Below are 18,757 nucleotides of genomic sequence, written 5' to 3' on the forward strand. Positions count from 1 at the left end.
TTTACTTGTACTTTCGGTAAGCTTTAAAAAAAATTAAATTAAAAAAAAATGCTTATGTTTTTTAATTTATAAAATTAACGTGCAATATATATGCATTCACAGCTAGCTTCGTGTTTAAATACCTTCTGTTTCAACTTATACTGCACATTCAATTATTTTTTACTAGCTCAAGGATCACAAAGCTATCTGAAACCCCGTGTTTGCTTTGTTTATGCTTGTGCTTTTAAAACGCGTTTCTAAAGAGTAAATCAATGGTAATTTAAATAAATAAAAGCAATAAACTAAAAATTAAAATTAATAGATAAAATTTCTTTTTCGTGCAAATCCATAAAAAATTTTATATTAAAATTATATTTGATTTTAAAATTATATTATACGATTATATTATAAAATTATATTATAATATTCTTCCGAATTTAAAAATAAATTAATATCAATAACTTTCAAAATTAAAAATGATTTAATAAATAACAACAATTTTGAAAAAACATTAAAGAACATAAGAATATTATTCAATAAAATTTTAGGTTACTTTGAATTTTCGATTTCCTAGAAATGTACTTTTAAATCGTTACTTTTTTTGTTTAGTACTTGTACTTTAACTTATACTTTTTACTCGTTACTTTTTAAAATAAGAACTTTTTACTTTTTACTCCTTACCTTTTTTAAAAATACTTGTACTTTTACTCGTTACTTTTTAAAAGTAACGTTGCCATATATGGTTTTCTCCCACCAATGAGGTGAACAGGGCCCGAATCCTGTCTATAGCTGGGCGATACGAATTCCGCACCCGGCTCGCATCGACCCTAGAGCTGGTTTCATTAATAAATTATAGTATAACAAATTAAAATGCTTAAAAAATCTTGAAGAGGATATTAATAACACGAAACCTATAAACTAGACAAGAACCTATATCAGAGCTGTGATGGCGCAGGGGACAGAGTTTTCTCCCACCAATTAGGTGAACAGGGCCCGAATCCCGTCAAAGGCTAGGCGATACGAATTTCGCACCCGGCTCGCATCGACCCTAGAGCTGGTTTCATTAATAAATTACTGTATTACAAATTAAAATGCTTAAAAAATCTTCAGGAGGATATTAATAACACGAAACCTATAAACTAGACAAGAACCTATATCAGAGCTGTGATGGCGCAGGGAACAGAGTTTTCTCCCACCAATGAGGAGAACAGGGCCCGAATCCTGTCAATGGCTGGGCGACACGAATTCCGCACCCGGCTCGCATCGACCCTAGAGCTGGTTTCAATAATAAATTATTGTCTTACAAATTAAAATGCTTTAAAATTTTGAGGAGGATATTTATAACACAAAACCTATAATCTCAAAAACCTATATCAGAGCTTTGATGGCACAGGGGACAGAGTTTTCTCCCACCAATGAGGTGAACAGGGCCCGAATCCTGTCAATGGCAGGGCGATATGAATTCCGCACCCGGCTCGCATCGACCTTAGAGCTGGTTTCATTAATTATTGTATTACTAATTTAAATGCTTAAAAAATCTTGAGGATATTAATAACACAAAATCTATAAACTAGACAAGAACCTATATCAGAGCTGTGATGGCTCAGGGGACAGAGTTTTCTCCATATATGGCAGTACTTTTACTTTCGTTACTTGTACCGCCGGTACAAGTAAAAAGTACGTACTTTTACTTGTACTTCGTTACTTTTTAAATTTAGTACTTTTACTTGTACTTTCGTTACTTTTTTAGGGAAAAAGTACAAGTATTTGTAACGGAAATATCGAATAAAACCGTTACTTTTTTATAAAACTCGGTAAGCTTTAAAAAAAATTAAATTAAAAAAAAATGCTTATGTTTTTTAATTTATAAAATTAACGTGCAATATATATGCATTCACAGCTAGCTTCGTGTTTAAATACCTTCTGTTTCAACTTATACTGCACATTCAATTATTTTTTACTAGCTCAAGGATCACAAAGCTATCTGAAACCCCGTGTTTGCTTTGTTTATGCTTGTGCTTTTAAAACGCGTTTCTAAAGAGTAAAACAATTTTAAATCAATGGTAATTTAAATAAATAAAAGCAATAAACTAAAAATTAAAATTAATAGATAAAATTTCTTTTTCGTGCAAATCCATAAAAAATTTTATATTAAAATTGTATTTGATTTTAAAATTATATTATACGATTATATTATAAAATTATATTATAATATTCTTCCGAATTTAAAAATAAATTAATATCAATAACTTTCAAAATTAAAAATGATTTAATAAATAACAACAATTTTGAAAAAACATTAAAGAACATAAGAATATTATTCAATAAAATTTTAGGTTACTTTGAATTTTCGATTTCCTAGAAATGTACTTTTAAATCGTTACTTTTTTTGTTTAGTACTTGTACTTTTACTTATACTTTTTACTCGTTACTTTTTAAAATAAGAACTTTTTACTTTTTACTAGTTACCTTTTTTAAAAATACTTGTACTTTTACTCGTTACTTTTTAAAAGTAACGTTGCCATATATGGTTTTCTCCCACCAATGAGGTGAACAGGGCCCGAATCCTGTCTATAGCTGGGCGATACGAATTCCGCACCCGGCTCGCATCGACCCTAGAGCTGGTTTTATTAATAAATTATAGTATAACAAATTAAAATGCTTAAAAAATCTTGAAGAGGATATTAATAACACGAAACCTATAAACTAGACAAGAACCTATATCAGAGCTGTGATGGCGCAGGGGACAGAGTTTTCTCCCACCAATTAGGTGAACAGGGCCCGAATCCCGTCAAAGGCTAGGCGATACGAATTTCGCACCCGGCTCGCATCGACCCTAGAGCTGGTTTCATTAATAAATTACTGTATTACAAATTAAAATGCTTAAAAAATCTTCAGGAGGATATTAATAGCAAAAAACCTATAAACTAGACAAAAACCTATATAAGAGCTGTGATGGCGCAGGGGACAGAGTTTTCTCCCACTAATGAGGTGAACAGGGCCCGAATCCTGTCAATGGCTGGGCGATATGAATTCCGCACACGGCTCGCATATATCCTAGAGTTGGCTTTCATTAATAAATTATTGTATTTCAAATTTAAATGCTTAAAAAATCTTGAGGATATTAATAACACAAAATCCATAAACTAGACAAGAACCTATATAAGAGCTGTGATGGCGCAGGGGACCGAGTTTTCTCCCACCAATGAGATGAACAGGGCCCGAATCCTGTCAATGGCTGGGCGATATGAATTCCGCACCCGGCTCGCATCGACCTTAGAGCTGGTTTCATTAATAAAATATTGTATTACAAATTAAAATGCTTAAAAAATCTTCAAGAGGATATTAATAGCAAAAAACCTATAAACTAGACAAGAACCTATATCTGAGCTGTGATAGCGCAGGGGACAGAGTTTTCTCCCACCAATGAGGTGAAGAGGGCCCGAATACTGTCAATGGCAGGGCGATATGAATTCCGCACCCGGCTCGCATCGACCTTAGAGCTGGTTTCATTAATAAATTACTGTATTACAAATTAAAATGATTAAAAAATCTTGGAGGATATTGATAACACAAAACCTATAAACTAGACAAGAACCTATATCAGAGCTGTGATGGCGCAGGGGACTGAGATTCTTCCCACCAATGAGGTGAACAGGGCCCGAATCCTGTCAATGGCTGGGCTACACGAATTTCGCACCCGGTTCGCATCGACCCTAGAGCTGGTTTCATTAATAAAGTATAGTATTACAAATTAAAATGCTTAAAAAATCTTGAAGAGGATATTAATAACACAAAACCTATAAACTAGACAAGAACCTATATCAGAGCTGTGATGGCGCAGGGGACAGAGTTTTCTCCCAACAATGAGATGAACAGGGCCCGAATCCTGTCAATGGCTGGGTGATATGAATTCCGCACACGGCTCGCATATATCCTAGAGTTGGCTTTTATTAATAAATTATTGTATTCCAAATTTAAATGCTTAAAAAATCTTGAGGATATTAATAACACAAAATCTATAAACTAGACAAGAACATTTATCAGAGCTGTGATGGTGCAGGGGACCGAGTTTTCTCCCACCAATGAGATGAACAGGGCCCGAATCCTGTCAATGGCTGGGCGATATGAATTCCGCACCCGGCTCGCATCGACCTTAGAGCTGGTTTCATTAATAAAATATTGTATTACAAATTAAAATGCTTAAAAAATCTTCAAGAGGATATTAATAGCAAAAAACCTATAAACTAGACAAGAACCTATATCAGAGCTGTGATGGCGCAGGGGACAGAGTTTTCTCCCTCCAATGAGGTGAAGAGGGCCCGAATACTGTCAATGGCAGGGCGATATGAATTCCGCACCCGGCTCGCATCGACCTTAGAGCTGGTTTCATTAATAAGTTATAGTATTACAAATTAAAATGCTTAATAATCTTCAGGAGGATATTAATAGCAAAAAACCTATAAACTAGACAAGAACTTATATCAGAGCTGTGATGGCGCAGGGGACAGAGATTTCTCCCACCAATGAGGTGAACAGGGCCCGAATCCTGGCAATGACAGGGTGATATGAATTCCGCACCCGGCTCGCATCGACCTTAGAGCTGGTTTCATTAATAAATTATTGTATTCCAAATTTAAATGCTTAAAAAAACTTGAGGATATTAATAACACAAAACCTATAAACTAGACAAGAACCTATATTAGAGCTGTGATGGCGCTGGGGTGAGAGGTTTCTCCCACCAATGAGGTGAACAATGCCCGAATACTGTCAATGGCAGGGCGATATGAATTCCGCACCCGGCTCGCATCGACCTTAGAGCTGGTTTCATCAATAAATTATAGTATTACAAATTAAAATGCTTAATAATCTTCAGGAGGATATTAATAGCAAAAAACCTATAAACTAGACAAGAACTTATATCAGAGCTGTGATGGCGCAGGGGACAGAGTTTTCTCCCACCAATGAGGTGAACAGGGCCCGAATCCTGTCAATGGCAGGGTGATATGAATTCCGCACCCGGCTCGCATCGACCTTAGAGCTGGTTTCATTAATAATTTATTGTATTACAAATTTAAATGCTTAAAAAATTTTGAGAAGGATATTAATAACACAAAACCTATAAACCAGACAAGAACATACATCAGAGCTGAGCTGGCGCAGGGGACAGAGATTTCTCCCACCAATGAGGTGAACAGGGCCCGAATCCTGTTAATGGCTGGGCGACACGAATTCCGCAGCCGGCTCGCATCGACCCTAGAGCTGGTTTCATTAATAAATTACTGTATTACAAATTAAAATGCTTAAAAAATCTTGGAGGATATTGATAACACAAAACCTATAATCTAGACAAAAACCTACATCAGAGCTGTGATGGCGCAGGGGACAGAGTTTTCTCCCAACAATGAGACGAACAGGGCCCGAATCCTGTCAATGGCTGGGCGATATGAATTCCGCACACGGCTCGCATATATCCTACAGTTGGCTTTCATTAATAAATTATTGTATTCCAAATTTAAATGCTTAAAAAATCTTGTGAAAGTGCGTTTGGCAGTGTCTTTGGAGATCTTACGAGAGCCGGAAACTCTAATAAGTTATTATTAAAACGGTTACATGACTGGTGTGTAAAATTTCAGAATTGCAACAGTTAAGAAAGAAAAATAAAGATGGAACGTTTTACTTACAGTGTTTGTCCTTCAAAAGCAACAGTTCCTCTTAATCTGCTCAAAGAAAATGATTCAAAGACCAGAAGAGGAGTAGAGTAGATATCTTCCCAGAGAAGACCAAGACAGTCCAGGCTATGATCGGCGGAAGCATTGATGGCAGAGGGAGTAGGTTTTAGTTCCTTGGGAAAATAGTAAACCCTTCAGATGACCAGTACCTAGGCGGGAGAGGGTGGTGCAGACTCTCCTTTCAAAGGGAAGAAAGAGTCGAAGAAACTCCAGGATTATTTCCTTTATACCAATGGTGGGTGGGAGGAATCAGCCAGTCCCTGAGAAGCTGGAATTTCTTTAGGGAGTAAAGTTCAACATAGGTGAGATCATAAGAGGTAGGGTATGGTAGGCTGCAACCCTCTCTATCCAGGCTATCCGCTAAGTCGTTGCTATAGAGACCAACGTGAGAAGGAATCCACTGCAGGTGAATATTATGCTGAAGGGACATGAGTTTTAATTAGTTTAGGATGGAAATACTCTTTTTGCCGCCAATATGGGTTCTGTTGTTGAGATGTTGCAGGAAGCTGAGGCTATCAATGAGTATCTAAAGGTCTTCAAAACAAAGGTTATTGTGCATAAATAATTCCAGACCCCTGTTGATAGCACGAAGTTCACTTCTGAAAACGAGAAAATCCTTAAAAGCTGAAATAAATTAAATAAGAATTAAAAATAAACCGTTTTTTTTCTGTTCACAGGAAACATGAAAATGAATTGAAAAGAAAATGTGATGTGAATATTTGAATCTATTAAAGCTAGGACTGAAAACCGTTATGATCACATTGGAGGGAAAAAATTTGAAAGAAATTGAAGAAAGTGCCGTGAAACATATTAGATAAACACTAGAAAACAAAATGAAAATTAATTTGGAAAAATTTGGTAGACACATTGAATGAAAAGCTAAATGAAAAAGTATTAAAAAAAACTGAAAAACTAAAAAAAATCGATAACCAATGGAAAATACCTAAAAAAATGATTTGAAAACACACCGAATAGTAAGAAAAACACAATGCAAAAAATGGAAATAAAAGTTTAACACAATAAAAAAAAATCAATGGAAAACACACTGATAAAAAATCAACTGAAAACACACAGAAAAAAACCAATAGAGAACACACACAAAAAAAACAATAAAAAACGCAACGAGAAAATACCAATGGAAATTACACTGACAGAACTGATGGAAACACACCGAAAATAGAAAATGACTGATCATGGAAAAAATAGATATGTAAAGAACACACTGAAGAAAAAAAACACACTGAAAAATAGAAAGTTAAAATTTAAACAAAAATGAGAAGAAACTGTAAAACTAAGTATTGCGAAAAAAATGGATGATGAAAAACACCCAAAAAAGCTGAACACACTGGAAAAAAAAATACCGAAAGAAAACCAATGGAAAATACCTAAAAATATGAATTGAAAACACAGCGAATAGTAAGAAAAACACGATGCAAAAAATGGAAATAAAAGTTTAAACACATTAAAAAAAATCAATGGAAAACACACTGATAAAAAATCAACTGAAAACACACAGAAAAAAACCAATAGAGAACACACACAAAAAAAAAACAATAAAAAACGCAACGAGAAAATACCAATGGAAATTACACTGACAGAACTGATGGAAACACACTGAAAATGGAAAATGACTGATGTAGGAAAAAATAGAAATGTAAAGAACACACTGAAAAAAAAACACACTGAACACACTGAAAAATAGAAAGTTAAAATTTAAACAAAAATGAGAAGAAACTGTAAAACTAAGTATTGCGAAAAAAATGGATGATGAAAAATACCCAAAAAAGCTGAACAGACTGGAAAAAAAAAATACCGAAAGAAAACCAATGGAAAATACCTAAAAATATGAATTGAAAACACAACGAATAGTAAGAAAAACATAATGCAAAAAATGGAAATAAAAGTTTAAACACATTAAAAAAAATCAATGGAAAACACCCTGATAAAAAATCAACTGAAAACACACCGAAAAAAACCAATAGAGAACACACAAAAAAAAAACAATAAAAAACGCAACGAGAAAATACCAATGGAAATTGCACTGACAGAACTGATGGAAACACAATGAAAATGGAAACTGACTGATGATGGAAAAAATAGAAATGTAAAGAACACACTGAAGAAAAAAAAAACACACTGAACAAACTGAAAAATAGAAAGTTAAAATTTAAACAAAAATGAAAAGAAACTGCAAAACTAAGTATTGCAAAAAAAAAAATGGATGATGAAAAAGACCCAAAAAAGCTGAACACACTGGAAAAAAAATACCGAAAGAAAACCAATGGAAAATACCTAAAAATATGAATTGAAAACACACCGAATAGTAAGAAAAACACAATGCAAAAAATGGAAATAAAAGTTAAACACATTAAAAAAAATCAATGCAAAACACACTGATAAAAAATCTACTGAAAACACACCGAAAAAAACCAATAGAGAACACACACAAAAAAATACAATAAAAAACGCAACGAGAAAATACCAATGGAAATTACACTGACAGAACTGATGGAAACACACTGAAAATGGAAAATGACTGATGATGGAAAAAATAGAAATGTATAGAACACACTGAAAAAAAATTGAAAAATCGGAAAAACACAATGGAAAATAGAAAAAATACACTGGAATTCCCTGGAAAAAAAATGGAGAAAAAACATTGAGGAAGAAAAAAACAGAATAGAAACACAATGAAAAAAATAGAGAAAGCTCAACGGAAAAATGGAAATAGAAGTAGCAGAATTTAGTAAACACAATGGAAAAAACCGAAAAAGAAAATAACAATGGAAAAAAATTAGATAGCATTGAAGGAAAATTTAGAAAAAAATACAAAGGAAAAAATATAAGAATCACACTCTGGAAAATATCAAAAATTGGAAAAAGAACATCAATATTAAAAATTCAATATAAAAAATTGGAAAATGAAATTCAAAGAAAAAAATCCTTCTAGAAAAAATTAAAAAGCACAATGAAAAAATAAAAAAAGACACTAAAAATTTAAAAACAAAATAAAAATAAAACAAAACACTGAGAAAAAATGGAGGAAGCACAATAGAAAATGCAGAATTTAGTAAACACAATGGAAAAGGAAAGAAAAAAAATAAAATGGAAAAAAAATAAAAAGCATTGAAGAAAAATATACAAAAAAGTACGAAGGAAAAAAATATAAGATTCGCACAATGGAAAATATCAAAAATTGGAAAATCAGTATCAAACTCAAAAATTCACAATCAAAAATTGGAAAATGAAACTCAATGGAAAAAACACATGGGAAAAATTGAAAGAAAAAAAAAACACAATGGAAAAAAATAGAAAAACACTGTAAAAAATTTAAAAAACAAAATGTAAAAAAAACTCATCGGAAAAACAGCAATAGAAAAATTGGAAAAACTCAATAGAAAAATTTGGAAAAAACACCATGAAAATTAGAAAAAACACCACGAAAATTAGAAAAAACACTGGAAAAATCGGAGGAACACAATGTAAAAAATAAAAATAAAAAACAGAATGATAAAAATACGCTGGAAAAAAAACGAAAAACACAATGGAAAAAATTAGGAAAACACAATGGAAAAAAATAGAGAAAGCACAATGGAAAAAAAACAATGGATAAAAATTAGAAAGCAATGAAAAAAAATGTAGAAAAAAACACGAAGGATAAAATATAACAATCACGCAATGGGAAAAAATAAAAGAAAAACATAATAGAGAAATTGTAGAAAAAGAAAATTAAAAAAAAATTTAAAATGCATCAATGGAAAAAAAAAAAGAAAATAAACAAAAAAAGTGGAAAATAAACAATAGTAAATAAAACGTGGAAAATGCAAATTGGAAAAAAAGAATTAAGAAAAGTGTTAAAAAACATGGTCAAACAAAGTGGGAAAAGTCTTAGAACACAATGAAAAATGGAAAAGACAGAAAAAAAGTAACAAAAGTATGGAAACGCAAACGCAATCAGATGACGGAACGACCGAATTTCGTCGCATGTAATCTAACAGCGAACGTAGGAATGTAGATTTGCGATTTTACCAGCGGGATGAGTGACGGGATCCCTCGAATCACCCAAAAATCTACCAACCGGGGGAGAAAAAAAAACCGGACCAAATTTTGCGCTTTTTTATAAAAAAATTTTTACCTGCACAAAGAGCGCAATATTAGATTAGCTATACGATTACTTTGAATATAGTTCAGGATAAATAAATAACTTACCTTATAATTAAGTATTATTACTAAGCTTACCTTTAGAACAGTATCATACCATTTCTTGAATAACTACTATAGCCTCACGTTTTTTAAGCTAGTAAAACTTACCTATAGTTACCTTACCTTACCATTAATGACTTTTAGGTCTTTACAAGGTTTCTTGCTCATTTTTCTTGATATCCTGAGGGAAAATTAAAGATCATTAAATTGCAATCATTACATTTTAATGTCGTAAGAGCAATATAATAATTGTATTTCAATGAATTAGTTTTGTCTTCCCCTTCTTAATTTTTCTAATATTAGGAGAACTAAGATCTCGGAATCGAGAATCTCTATCAAGATAATTTGCAGAATAACTGAAGTGCTCAGTTAAAGTGCAGAAGAATCAAGTGTTTTCCCCATTTTTCCTAGGTAACGAGCACATAAACGGCTTCATGTCGTTCAAGTTCAAAAGTTTGTTTCTTTCATTCTATCAACTAATTTGTTGGCTAATGACTTGATTCATAATGATTTGATTGATAATGACTTAATTTAATGACTTGATTCTAAAAATCAATAAATGACATTATGATATTTTCCCCTTTAATTGTAAAAATGTTTTAAACCATTTGATTCGTTGTATTATGGTTTTTAAAGTGATTGATTCCATCAACTATTGTAGTGAGTGTTGCAACTTAGAGTTTTTTTTAAGTTTTCAATAAGTTTTTTTAAGGGGCCCAAATAAACGGTAATCTGAAAATTCATTCAGACGAATTCAGACTGTATAAAGGATGACTAACTGTAACAGGGAAATGTCTAACTTTTGTTGTGTTACTTCGGCTTTTAACAAATGTCTTTTCTTGCATCTTTTTGTTTATTGTTTGAAATTCTAGGTAGCCACCTCGCTGAGACTTTTCGATATTCCAAATTGTCACTAATTATGCTTTGCATACTTCCATAACTCATCTTTGTCATCGCCCTAAGTTTTCGAACTTTCCTTCGTCGGTCATTATGAATAAGGTCTATCATTACACTCCTGTCGTCTCTGTCATAAAACTCGCTCTTGGTCGAAGAGTATATGAGACAAATATTCCATTTATTAACGGCCTTGTTCAAATAACTTGTGACATTTGCATACTTGAGCTCTCGGGCAGGGTGGGTATCATCACCAAATGATGCCAGCAATCTGCTCAAAATTTCAATAGATTTGACATCTTGACCTCTTGTTAAAAATTTAATTATTACGTTCTGTGCAGCTGCATTAGTAAAGTTACCGCTCGCTTATGATTAAAGTTACTCAAAAAATTTTTTTATCAAAAACTAAATACTGCCAAACAATTATTTAGATTCTAGATGAAGTTATATTGCGACCACGACATTGCGACAGTTATATTGTTACCACGACAATGAGAATATAAATACCCCCCCCCCTGGCAGAATTTTTTCGGGCTTTCTGCGACAAACTTCTTTATCACTAATATTTTGTTCTAAGATACTTTTAATTATACATACTTAAGATACTTAGAAATATAAATATTGCCATCACAAGACAGAAACTTTGTCGTTAATTCAATAAACTAAGTGAAAGTAAGTCTGCAAAGACAAAACTATAATAATAATAATAATATCACCCTGAATAACTTTCGTTCTAATGATCGGATTTTCACGTACTAAGTGCCGATCTTAATGGTTTCTGGGAGTGTCCTCAAACAAGCTAATTATTTAGTGTTGACTATCAATTAAGTTACGAAACCGGACTCAAAACGTACTTCCTTTGAATAAACGTCTATTTTTTTTACATATTTGGATTCTTAATCTTCAAAATATAGGGGGTAGCCGCAATCTGGGAAATGTGGTCCCCACCGTTTGGTCAGGAGAGCGATTCAAAGTTTGGACACCTTAATGTAAATTTCACTTTCTGCGTTTTTAGTCATACTTTAAAAACCAGTTAAACAATTCAAAAAATAAAAAATTGAAACCACTCAATAAATCTTATTTACCCAAAGATAATTTCATGTAAAAAATAATTTTTTACGATTATTTATTATTTTTTTTAAAATTAAATTGAGGATGAAAAAATGTTGAATTATAAGGTATGAATTTTCTTATACCATGTTAATCTACATATTTTTCAATTGAAAAATCTAAAGTTTCAACTGTTTTTATTTAGTAGAAGCTGAGAAAAATTAAAATTAATTTTTTTTAAAAAAGTAATTTGGCGACAATGGAGAAATATTTAAATAGGGCGATTAATATTAAAATGTGATTAATTTACGAGAAACTTGACTTCGTGCGCGCAGCGTGAAATTTTATTCATATATTTTTCGCTAATAACTGATTGATAATCTTTTAATTTTTTGAAACTATAAACTATTCTTCAACTATTTTAACTATTTCTTCAATATATAATGTACTATTTAATACGAATACGTAGTCAACATTTTTAAGCATCTTAAAATTTCTCAACATTTATACACCGTCTTATTCTTAAAATAAATTTTTTAATCACCAGTCCGGGAGTGTTTTGCAGAATTTTTCTACCAACTATTTAATTAAATTTTAACATTTTTAAAAATCTTATTCTTTATGCAAACTACGTATATTATTTCTTCATTAAAATATTAATCAATTTTTTTAGTACTTTAATTTAGGTTTTCTTTAAAGTAAAGTTCCTTTTTAAATTACTGTCAATTTTTTTTTAAAGAAAACTTAGAATTATTGTCTGCCAGCTATGAATAAAACGTTGTTAAGAAATTAAGAACATTCCGCTGTTTAAAATTATTTGATGCAGAACAGCTGACTGTTTACTAAGCATACTATTTTTTTCGGAAAATGAATAAAACTATTGATTGTCTTTTTTTTTGTTTCCTGTGACTTCAACATAGATTATCTAAAATAGTGTTGATGTTTTATAAGTCACTACCAAGAGTATAAAGATACAGAACATAAAGAGCTGTCGATTTTTAAGCGTCTTAAAATATCTTAGTATATTAAATGTCGTTCTAACATCCTAGTTGTGAAATTAAATTTTTTAATTAACGGACCTCATGTGATTCACAGAACTATCCAACTAATTATTTCATCATATTTTTTAGTCTTTCTTGTAGATTTTTTAACGGATAATACAAACGGATAACGGATAAGAAACGGGACAACGGACAAGAACGGATAAGAAAAATTGTACTGTATTGATTTTTTTAGAAAGTAATGAATTATTATTTTTTCAATCTAAGAACCTATGCCTTTATCTTACGTAAAACTTATTTTAATACCGAATGAAATAATTTAATATTCTCTGTTACTATATGGATAATCCCAAGAAACTGAATCAAAAATATAAAAACTTCATTAAATAATGATTTATAAAATAATAGATGATAATAAAAATAGACATGTTTTGAGAGTCCAATAGTTAAAGTCACAAGTCATTCACGCCTGACAAGTCTTGAGAACGGGCGCTTATATTTGAACGCTTGAAACATGTTGATTTTTACTTTCCTCTTCATATTTTTTTAAGCCAGTTGAGTTTTATTATCAATTATACTGTTTTACATTTGGGTCTTGTTCATTATTTTGATCAGGACTTTGAACTCGTTAAAGTGAACATATGCATTTTAATATTTCAACATGATTCATGTGGTCTTTAAAAGCTTAAGAGAACATGAGTATCAATATTGTAAAAGTTATTCTTAATTTTAAAATTAAATTTTGAGAGCAGATATTCTGAGTTAAAGAAATTGAATAATTTTAGCTTTTAAGTTTTTGTTCCCCATGTCAGTATCTTAAGGACTTTACGAGCTCTTTTTAAAAAGAGAGTATCGTATCAGATATATGTAAGAAAACAACAAAAAAATTATAGTAGCAATATTTGGGGGTAAATGTAGCATATCGTAATTGAAGAACATGCTGTGTGGCATTTTATGACGAATTTGCGAAAGTAAGTTTCAGAATGTATGATGATGCTATTCACATGAGGATGCTATTTGCAAATCATATTTATCCAAAGGAGACCATGAAACCTAAATAACTTTCAAAATGAAACGATTTTTTAAACAATGAATCTTACAGTATGCAACACATTATTCCAATATCTTATTTTTAAAAATAATATATTTCAATGTTTTTAAAATGCCACTTAACATTCAGCAATTCCTTGAGTTAGAGAAAAAAGAAATATTGTAAATTATAGAAAACCTTTTGAATGTGCATTAGAGTTACTATAGAATCTACATTATTTTTTTCATTTTTCAAGCATTTTTTTTTTGCTTCTTCAAACTTTCTCGCCTAGAAGACTCGATTAAAGCTGTAAAAATGATTATCCCTGAAATTTTGTATATAATTATGATAAGTTATGTAAATTTGATTCTAGTATGAAATCTTCGTATAAATATAGTGAAAACAACATAAAAAATCTAAATAATGTCAGATGAAAAAACTCATGCATTTAAATTCTAAAAACTTAGAAAATCATAAATAATTTATAAATTGATTCAAATTTTCTTTTCAAAGGAGATTAAAAGAAAAAAAAAACAATCTTTTCTTTTTGGTCAAAAATCAGCTTAAAAACTGTCTATTGCCTAGAAACTTCGAGATATTCTCTATTAACTATTTAATTGAACCTCTCCGCGCAATCACCTAACATTATATCGTTTTTTTTTATAGTTTCTTCATAATTTTTATTATAGATTGGTTGCTTAGAAACCTGGCATAATTAAGTATTCCTCTTTAGATTTAGTCCATGGGATATCTTGAAATATTCATTTGCGGCAAATATATAATCCTTTATTGCGGCCCAATTTTTTCATAATTTTACCCCTATTTCAAGGGTCAGGATTCCAAATACGTAATAAAAATATATGTCCATTCAGAGAAAGTACGTTTTGTGTGTGATTTCGTAACTTAATTAATAGTTAGCACTAATTAATGAGCATATTTGAGGTCACCACCACGAACCATTAACTTTTAGTTCGTGAAAAACCGATCATTAGAACAAAAGTTATTCAGGGTGACATCTTTTTTTTGCAGACTGTACATACAACTCTAACAGAGCCTATTGAAATATTCTATTCTGATTGTGTACGTGAAAATCTGATTATTAAATCAAAAGTTAAGTAGTTCTGTGTTTTATATTTTGCAATGCGTTTGACATTCTTTCATCCTGTGATAACTTAACTCTTTATTTTTACTTTCAATTCAACCACTTGCGCTAGAAAGACGTATTTCGCATGTCAAAGTGCTTTTGACACAAAATTGTCAATGACGTGCTGTAGACGTCAACAGCAATCATCACAGAAATCAAATAGACTTTCGTGGTTCGTACCAAAAAAATAGAAATGATTATTCCGTTTTCTAACAACATCGTATTTTTAACGCCTCGCCATCCACTGTTTTGGTAAACATATCTATGAATTTTTTCCTAAAAAACGAATTTTGCAAAATCTATTGTCTAGAGTACAATATCCATAGCTGCTAACTTGTGCGGCCGTTAAGATATAATTTTCTTAGTGGTAGCGTTTCGGGGGTTTAAATCGTGAAGTTTAAAGTTTCAAAAAATAATTAAAACTACCACGACAAATCAAGAATTTTTAAAAAAAATATGTAGTTAGAATCTATTTGTTGGCTAATTCTGCTTAGAGATGTCTTAATAATTTTGGTTAAAGAAAATTCTTACGAATTTAATTGCTTTACAACCATTTTGTAAACATCTTTTTCAACGATCGGACAAGTTAGCAGGTATGATTATCGTAAGTTTAAAACGATTCATCAAACTTACCTAATTGAGAAAAAAGACGATCTTTTTAGTGTTTTCTGAAGATTTTCAGCTGTCTTTATGTCTGTCTATCAGTAGCCATTCATTCTCATGGATAAAATCAGTTGACACGGTTTTATTAGTTGAACTGAGTATTTTAGTGAACTAAAATGAATCTAAAATATTTATTAGTTTTACCTGGAAAATAAAATTAACATTAGAGCCTGAAATGAAATAAAAACTTTAATAACCATTGTATTCATTTTTAAAGAGGTAATAAGTAGACTTATGATTATGTTGAAATTAACAACAATTATTTTCTCTTAAATTTGGAGAATGAAAAAAAGGAAGAAATATTTGAAAACTTTTTTGTAATCAAAGTTAAAAAGAAAATGTAATCATAACATTAAAAGGGAGATAAAAAAATTGAGCTACAGCAAAATAATATCTTAGAATTTAAAGCAGTTGTAATAGTTATAACTCTCAAACTACACTTTGTCATACATCATAGGAAAGAAAAGACACAAAGCTTTAAAATTGAAATTTGATAACATGCATTTTTTTCTCATTTAAAGCAGGAATTAAAACGCGATATTACACGGACACTTAAGTAAATTTCCTCGGATAGTTTACATAATAAAAAAAGTAAAACTAAATTTCAAGCTCCAAAATATGCATTTCTTATATTACATTTCATCAAAAAAAAATTTTTGTCCACATATTTTATTTTTTAATTCTTTTTTTAATAGTAAAATAATTTAACTTAAGAGCGAGTGAATTCGGGAAACATATTTAATTTTCTTTTGTGTCAAAATAGCTTGCCTTTTTCTTATGTTGTGTCATAGACAGGTTATGTGTAACACATTTCTGTTATTTTCGAGATTCTGTATACTTCTTTCCACAATTTTTGTACTACTGCGATTTGAACGCTAGTATCATAAATTAGTAAATAAAAATTTTGTGGATAAATCCAGAGGAAATAGAAAAATTTCTCCGGAATTCTTCAAGAGGAAATTTTTATTCAATTATTCAGTTCCGCTAAACGTTCGTTTGAAAGTTTATTTTATTGTGTATTATCTTAGATAAACATTTGCTATTTTTATGTTTCCTTTGAACCTAGAACTCAGAAGACATTCAAATCTCTTCATTATCCATATTTACTTAAAGTATTGACTTCTGTTTTATGACATAAAACAGATTTTCTCAAATTAATCAAGTTAGCTTAGCATTCAGAGAAGTTTTTCCATAGATTAATTAAATAGGTAGACTGTTGAACTTTGACAGCCCTTTTGGCATCTGGGAATAGACTGCCCAAATGGCAATCTGAATAAAATACAAAATGACCATAGGTTACAGGGTTTGAGGCTACAAGGAAAAATTTGTTTCGAAAACAAAATATTACAAAAGAAAACATTTCTTGCAGTATTAAATTTCCTACCAAAATGTTTAGACACTTGTTTAGTTAATTGTATGCATCAATAAATATAAAGCATTAGTAGTAGGCGCAAGCTTGGTGATGAATATTTTAATTCGGAATTAAATTTACATTTTAATCATCAGAGGTGATGAACGGTTTCTATAAAGTGCAATCACATTAAAAATATTCCGATTTCGATTAACTTTGCGTTATGTTAATTGGAAAATATATTATTGACATAAATATATATAAATAAATTGGATAATATTTAGATAGGGGGGAGTGAGGTAAAACCGGCACATCTATTTTAGGGAAATTAGTAAAATCTTCTGCAGACAAACTGTAAATTACACTTTGCTAGTCAATAAGCCATATTGGCTTCTTGTTCAAAATAAACTCACGGCTTCAGTGTAGATAAGTTTGTTTAATTAAGTTTACTGTCTAACGTTCTTTCGTTTTCAAGCTATCCTTATTTATTGATGATTACAGTTATAAAAATTATTTTTAGTCTAGCTTATTATATGTTGACTAAGGACCTTAACAATACGGATTTAACCCGATAATTAGTACTGTTCCGTTTCGTACCGTACTACCGGTGGCTTCTTTCTAGATGTGTGTCTATGCTGAGCCCACAAAATCTGCAGTGCAGCAGAGGAAGAAGAAAACTACATTCAAAGCTGAACAAAGGTTTTAGGGGGTTACCGGACAAACTCGTTTGCGAGTCCTATCCTCAATGCACAAAAAGCCTGATTTTCATATTTTGTAGAATTTTTGAATACCCTTTGTATAAAATTTGCATTTTTATACAGGTAATCTCTGCTATTTTCTTTCCTTTTTTTTTGAAAAAAAAAGAACCTTAATAAAAACTATATTTTTGTAAAGAATTTTGCTTGGGCCCTCAGCCGCTATGGGACAATTTTTCTTCTTTTTCCCTTCCCTTCGACTACGACCTAGACTCCCACAACATGTAAATTACATGCATAATTTTTAAATTTCTCTTACAAAATAGAAATGTCTGCTATTTTTTCACTGAAATTCTAGTGTTTTTAAATATCCCACTAGTTCAGTAAAACCAGATGGTTTACAGTTTTTCTGGGAAAAAATCCTTTTATACAGAACATCTATGACTTTTTGAGATTTATATGAACAATGAATATCTTGGTTAAATAAAACAATTTCTAGATAGAACTATTTAGCTCCAACTGGCCTTCGAATCTTAGCTACCCAGCATTATCCCTCCATTTCAAATATATGAATTGGATTATAATTAGATTTAAATTATATTTTTTAACATTTGATTTATTAGTAAAAATAAAGCCAATTTTTTATTGGAACATACATGCTCATGATGAACAAACTTTATTTTCTTAATTAAAACGCACGAAAAATACTATATGTTTAGAATTTAAAATTAAAGCATGTCTCTATGATAATTTATATCTCTCTTTCATAACTCAATTCAGTTAAATACTTACGATATTAGTTGACGAATTGTAAAATTAAAATTTTGAAAACTCAAAACTTGTGTTTTTTTTTCAATCTGAGAGCAAAATGATTTCCTTACAAATATTCAATTTTCCAATTAAAAATTATTCAAAATATGCAAATTTTTGCAAGGAAGATAAACGTATTGGACAGAAATCTCTTTATATTTAAGAAAAAATAAAGTTATTTCTGCTGTTTCGGAAAATTTTTTCG

At 30.8% G+C, this 18,757-nt stretch overlaps 1 long non-coding RNA gene across 1 annotated transcript in view; it reads right to left on the bottom strand.

Annotated features, from left to right (window-relative positions):
* Positions 1–8,577, bottom strand: part of LOC147812717 (uncharacterized) — a 312,970-nt gene extending 304,393 nt beyond the window's left edge. Inside the window, exon 1 of the long non-coding RNA XR_015432366.1 lies at positions 5,664–8,577. This is a non-coding gene — a long non-coding RNA (uncharacterized LOC147812717). The remainder of the gene's footprint in view (positions 1–5,663) is intronic.
* Between the last annotated feature and the right edge of the window lie 10,180 nt (positions 8,578–18,757).

Source organism: Parasteatoda tepidariorum, chromosome 3 (assembly GCF_982258835.1).
Source record: "Parasteatoda tepidariorum strain Cologne lab strain chromosome 3, Ptep-v5.0, whole genome shotgun sequence".
In the NCBI taxonomy this organism is placed as follows: domain Eukaryota; kingdom Metazoa; phylum Arthropoda; class Arachnida; order Araneae; family Theridiidae; genus Parasteatoda; species Parasteatoda tepidariorum.